Here is a 6,455-nt window from a genome sequence, read left to right as displayed (position 1 = left end):
CAAACGCTGACATTAGCTCTAGACGTTGATGCTAGCGCCAGGCGCTAACGCTGGCGTTAGGCGCTAATCAGGTTTTTGACGCGTTTTCTAAAATAATATAGAATTTAACATTACAGGAGGATAAAATCGTATTTTCCTGAAAAACACTCTTTTATTCTGATTAACACCCTAAAAAGTCAACAAAAGTCAATTTATCAATGCTAATTGAATTAGGAATGAATAGAACTTTCTAGAAGAATCTAGAAGACCAAAACCATTCCTAATTGCATTAGGAATGATAAATCCATATTAGGCCCTCCTCTAGATCATTGGGCCGCATATAAGGTTCAAACCGGGCCCAGTTTAGTAATTTGGCCATAACTTCCTCAATATTCATCGGAATTGGGCTTATAATATATCGTTGGAAAACTCTTTTTGAGCCCTATCCAACTACACTACTATTGGACCCATAACATTGACCAACAAAACTAGATTGACTATTTTCTTAAAATAGGTTTTCAAAAACAGTGAGAAAAGAAAAGAAATTAAAACTATCCGCAACACTAGACTTTCCACACTTTCACATCATTCGATTATGATTCGACGTGAAAGGTACTCATCACCGGATTTGGTTTTGGGGAGACACAAATGGGTGTCTACACTACTTCTCGACATGAAGGGAGACTTGATGGTCATGACACAATTAGGTCGAAACGAATGTCACCTGACCGTGATAAGTTCGTACAAGCACACCTTTATTTTACTAGTTGAAAAAAATGTCATTTGTAACACCCTATTTGTAACGGGCAGTAATTTTCCAGTTACAAAGAACCTATTTGTAACGGGAAAAGTAACGGTCCGTTACAATAAAACAGCCTAATGGTACAGAAAATATTATTGGTAACAAGCAAAATAATGCCCGTTAGGCCGTTACAAAAAAAAGTGCATTATTCGTAACGGACACTAGTTGTCCGATACAAATAATTTTGTGTTTGTAACCTACATTATTTGCCCGATACAAATAAGTTACTCCTAGATGTTACAAATAACCCTAACTTCGTTTTTCATCTCCTCGCTTCGTTAGTCCCCTCTCTCTCTCTCTCTCTCTCCTTCAATGGCGAATTTACCTAACTTTACTCTCCTTACCTCCGTTTTCTCTCTCCTACAGCCATTGGTGAACCTCCCTTCATTTTCACCTCCAATTTCACCGCCTAATTATCTCTTGTTCTGCTAACCCCTAAGTATTGAAGTCAAATCGCCGCTCTCTTGTGTACAGTTCTACACCAAACTCCACGAAGTTCTCATTAGAGAGCTTCGCTAATGGTGCGTAGCCGTTTTTGGTAATTTCCCCTTTTTTCGATTTTTGTTTTGATTTAGTTCTTATTTATTTTTTGAGCTTTTGCGATTTCATTTAGATTTTTTTTTATTGTTTGGAGTTGATTAGGTGAGAAGGGAAGAAGGATTAGCCGATTAGGGATCCGAGCTCAATTTTGCAGAAGAATTTAAATTGCGCTATTACTTAGTGCGATTTCCTCTTCACAAGCGTTTTAGAGATCTTGCTCTCAGTAATTCCCTCTTTTTTCATCTAATTTTTATGATTTTTTCTGCGTTTTTGTTGATTTTAATTTTGGTTATTTTATATATTTATTTTGATTTCTGAGTGCAGTTAGAATATCACTGAGGCATAAACCTGTTATTAGGGATCGTTTGTTTACTACTGTTCTTGTTGGAGCTTTTTCACATTTTAAACTGTTTGTGTTTCAGATTTTCCTGCTAGTTTTATAGTTTAATTAATGTGAGATGAATTGTTTAGAATTTTGTATTGAATGATTGATTATGTCTTTTGATTGTTTTTATGAAAATGCAGTTGCTCTTGTAGATGTTGATTTGTAGTTATTGATATGTTGTATGTTTTAGGACTGATAAAATTGTTAATATTTGTTCCTGTCAACGTAGAATAAGTTATTAGGTCCTTTTGCTGAGTGTTTAGGGGTGCGATAGTGTGTAAAATGGTGTCAGTCCTCGTATTGTTTCTGGTTAGGCAGTAGGAATTTGCACCGATCATTTGCCCCTACTTCAATTAAAGTTTGAGGCAGTTAGGAACTATCCTATAATTGCAGCCTTTTTTAGTTCCCTCAAGCTGTTGATAGTTGGAATTTGCACCGATCATTTGCCCCTATTTCGATTGGAATTTGAGGCAGTAAGGAACTATAATTGCAGGCTGTTTCATTTTCCTCATGCTATTGATTAATTTCTTAGCTCAGTGGTGGTAGGAAATTATAGAGTTTAATTCTATTGACAGTAGTTAATCTTCTTGGGGGTTTTTATGTTGTTGTTTCTATTTTTGGCTGCTTTTCAAAAGAGATTGTTGAATTGTGGCTCTTACAAGATCATTGCTGGACAATTTCAAAAATAACATATTTTGCATTTATGCTAGTCTACTCACTTATGGGTTTTTGATCTTGCGGGATACTTTAGACAAAGTAGCCTTAGAAAGGGAGAATGCTGGTTATCGGTTGTATATGAGGGATGTTACTGGTGGTCATGATTCCCATTTCAGCGCTTTGGATGACCTCCTTGGTGCAGTTGGGATTCTTGGGACCAAGGGGGAGGATCCTCGATTCCTCGTGCCCTAATCGCCATGCTGCAAGGATTAGACTGAAAGAAGATGATGCAAAAGTTGCTGCACAGGCAGAGCATAAACGGGAGCAGTCTCCTTCAGCTACTGAAAGAGATTCTTTTGTCTTAACTGGAGGTCTTGACAAACTGAAACCTATATTCTGAATAAGCAGTGTTTTCTCAGTACAAATTAATAGACTCCAAAAAATTTTCTAAAGTAAAGATTTCTTATCAAAATTCCAGCTTTTGTTCTATCATAATTAGGAAGTATATCTTGACAGCCTTGTTTGAACAGTTCTGATTTTCTCTTAGAGTGATCGTACTGAATCTAAGTGAGCTCATATAACTTATTTGAATGTTTATTATTCTTAAACTTTTAAATTAATCATCGAAAACTTCAAATTTTGGGAGAAAAGATGAACGAAATTCAATTGAATTTTGCATGCTTATGTGCGTCTGACTTTTAAGAATTAGTAAGCAAGGAAAATATCACGGCTAGTGTCCTAATATCAACAAGGGCATATAGACTGTCTACCTCAATAGTTCCTTAATAACTTGATGATGTTGACACTAACATAAAGCTCTTTATAACAATCTATATGAAAGTTGAGAAATCCTTGATTAAAAGGTTTTGAGAAGTGAAATAGACTGTAAATATATTGGATGGGGAGAGAGGCATATAAATTTTTGGACAATGGACAGAGAAGCATATTAACATATTGAATCTTCTAATGGGCATTTCTTTAATGTCTGCATTTTTTAGTATAATATTAAAATTCATGTTTGTCTATTGTGGTAGATGTCGTTGAGAAAGACATTATAGCTATTCTCCCTCTCCAGTGGCCGAAAACCTTTTCTTTGCATCTCAGCCATGGCCCCATGAATATAAACCTTAAATAATCACTTGAAAAACAGAACCTGATTAGAGATGGGCTTCATGTAAACAAATTGACAGAGAGGCCATTATAAAATAGTTTAACTATGTATGAGGAACTAATAGTAGACAGTGCAGTTTTATTACACTAATTTTTTGAACAATATGTAATAGTGTTGATATTTTAAATGAAAAATCTTTCTAACACCTTTAAGTATCTAAGGTACACTCGTTTTTGCATTAATGTTTACTGCTATATTGGACTTTTTTTTTTTTTTGAAGCACTGCTATATTAGACTTAAAGGGAATAATTGTAGGTTATGCGAAGCAGTATAATGAAAACCTTTTAACGAAGTTTACAAGGGTCCTAATACATGTCTTTTGAAGATGCTTATTAATATTTTATTTCCCCTAAAAATGCAGTGTAAATTTGCTAAAGATTGAATCTTTTGCCTTGATTTTAGACTAGAGAGGTGAGCTGAATAAAGGGATTTCCGTGTTGAATTTTTTATGCTGAGGTATTGAATCCTTTATTTTTTTGGCCCTTATCTTATCTCTAAGATTTCCCTTTTTATTTTCAACAAATTAATATGAAGTATTGCCTCAAAAAAAAAAAAAAAAAAATTGAAGTATTACATTTTCCTCAGAGAATGTTTAAGAATTAAGAATTAGGAGTAATTTTTTTTTAAGGAATAGATAGATTTGGGGGATGAGGTATCAGATCTTATAGTTAAAATGTTTGTCAGGAGCGTTTATTAGAATTGAATTGAATTATATGCGATAATTATTTCAATTGATCTGTTATTATTTTTGTGATATACTATACAAAGTATTATTTTCATTGTTTAAATGGTTATATGTTTGTTGGTGGGTATATGTGATTATGGTGTTTTTGATTTTTTTTTAGATTGTTAGATTATAATCTTGTCGGTTTTTTTATCTTAATATTTTATTTTTATGAATTTGTTGATTGCTTATTGAGTTCAGTTTTTATGATTCCTGGTGGTTTATTCTTTTGAATGGTTGCACTCTCAAGTTATTTTCATTGGAAACTTATTGATTCTATCCTTTTATATTGGGATACTTTATCTCGGCTTGATTGATATGGATTCCTGTTGGTTCTATTCTTTTAATTGGCTTAGCAAATATTGAGTTTAATTGATTAAAAATCCTGATGTTTTTATTCCTTTGAGTTGTATGATTGCTTATCGAGTTGATTGAATTGGAAATCCTGTTAATATTTGTTTTGAAGTTTAGAGCTATTTTTTAGGAGGTTCAAGTTCTTTTTGTTTGTGATCTGGTATTGCAGTTAAGTTATTACAGATTTAAGGATGGTTTTATGTGTTATCTTCAATTTGTTCAGTAATTCCCTCCTTGAATGTTTCCATTATCTTTTGTGTTGCCGTTTTAAGGTGTTATTTAAAAGTTGCTTCCTTATTATGTAAGCCCTTGACTTGCGCTTAATAATAGCTTATTATGATCTGGCTGCAGGATTAAGAGCTGGTTGAGAGCATTGGCATCCTCATGCCCTCATCATTTATAGGTTATGATCTAAATGTTTTTTTTTTTCCTGCCTCTCCTCCTACATCAAAACTGCATTTGTGTATTTTGCTGCTAAATATAGCCTCTTGTTTTTGGTATGTAGCTCTCAGATAAATGCTGTGTTTCAGTAATCACTTGTTAGGATAGAGTAGCTTTATTTGGTTTGGTGTGATGTTTTCTCTTCTCTTTTAACTATTGTGAATGTTGTCTTATTCAAATCAATGTTAATTGTAATTTATCTGACGATTGATTACAGAATCACAAACTTCTGTCACTCCCTAGTTAAGTGGATATAGAAACAATTAAGGTACCTATCTTGAGACTTTTTAGTTACTTATGATGTCGTAAGTGGTTTAATGTTTGAATTTTTACTAGGGTTTATATATATATATATATATATATATATATATATATATTGTCAAGGCCATCCAACTAAAGAATCTAGGTCATCATACCAAAGAGTTACAATGGTTAGTTTCCCAATGGATATGCAAAAAGAAGAGAATGCACTATAAAGCTTTCTATTGTAATGGAGTGAAAGCTGTCATAGTGAGATTTATTTATGTTATCTGCTTGGATATTTCACATTCTTGTTTTTATTCATATCTGCAAAGTTTAACATTATTCTATAATCTTTATTAATAGGTTAATCAGTTTGTACTTCTAGCCTACTTGGATGATATGTATGAAGATGTGAAAGGAAACGGGATGGTTGTGGTATGGTGGTTTCATAAAATTAACGAGGTTGGTATTGATTTGCCTCCCAATTTTAATGATAGAGAGATTTTGTTTTCTCTTTGCCTTCAAGATCTTAGTGTTGAATGCATTGACGAATTTGCCATGGTTCTAAGTCCTCGGCACTATTCCAAGTTTGTGTCTGAAGCATAGCATGCTATGCTTCGACCATATATGTGCTATCAAAAATATATGTGTAAAATGGTGTTAGTCCTGTATTGTTTCTGGTTAGGCAGTAGGGATTTGCACCTATCAAATGCCCCTACTTCAATTGATGTTTGAGGCACTTTCTAGGGTTTTTGTGTCATGCCGGTGTAGACACCCATTTGTGTCTCCCCAAAACCAAACCCAGTGATGAATACCTTTCACGTCATTTGATTATCGAATAAAGCGAAAGTGTGAAAATTCTAGTGATGAGGATGTTTTTATTAAAATATCTCTTCTTTCTGTTTTTGAAAATATTTCTTTTCTTACCTTATTTATGAAAAACGTGCATTCCATTTTAGTTTGGTCCATGATAAGAGTCCAATAATGGTGTAGTTGGATGGGGTTTGAAAAGACCTTTCCAACGATATATTATAAGCCCAATTCCGATGAATAATGAGGAAATTATGGCCAAAATACTAAACTGGGCCCGATTTGATTTTTATATGCAGCCCAATGATCTAGAGGAGGGCATATTATTAATTATCATTCCTAAATCTAT

The 6,455-nt window shown here is 33.6% G+C and overlaps 1 long non-coding RNA gene across 1 annotated transcript; it reads left to right on the top strand.

Moving 5' to 3' along the window:
• Positions 1 to 1,072: 1,072 nt before the first annotated feature.
• LOC145556048 (uncharacterized) lies at positions 1,073 to 6,233 on the top strand. The gene is made up of 4 exons (XR_014091697.1): positions 1,073 to 1,319; positions 1,424 to 1,544; positions 4,964 to 5,015; positions 5,660 to 6,233. It is a non-coding gene; the product is annotated as an uncharacterized LOC145556048 (long non-coding RNA).
• Positions 6,234 to 6,455: the final 222 nt, after the last annotated feature.

This window comes from Chenopodium album, chromosome 8 (genome assembly GCF_948465745.1).
Source record: "Chenopodium album chromosome 8, dcCheAlbu1.1, whole genome shotgun sequence".
Lineage (NCBI taxonomy): Eukaryota > Viridiplantae > Streptophyta > Magnoliopsida > Caryophyllales > Amaranthaceae > Chenopodium > Chenopodium album.
The sequence above is the reverse complement of the archived record's forward strand: the minus strand, read 5'-3'. Positions and strand labels throughout refer to the sequence as shown.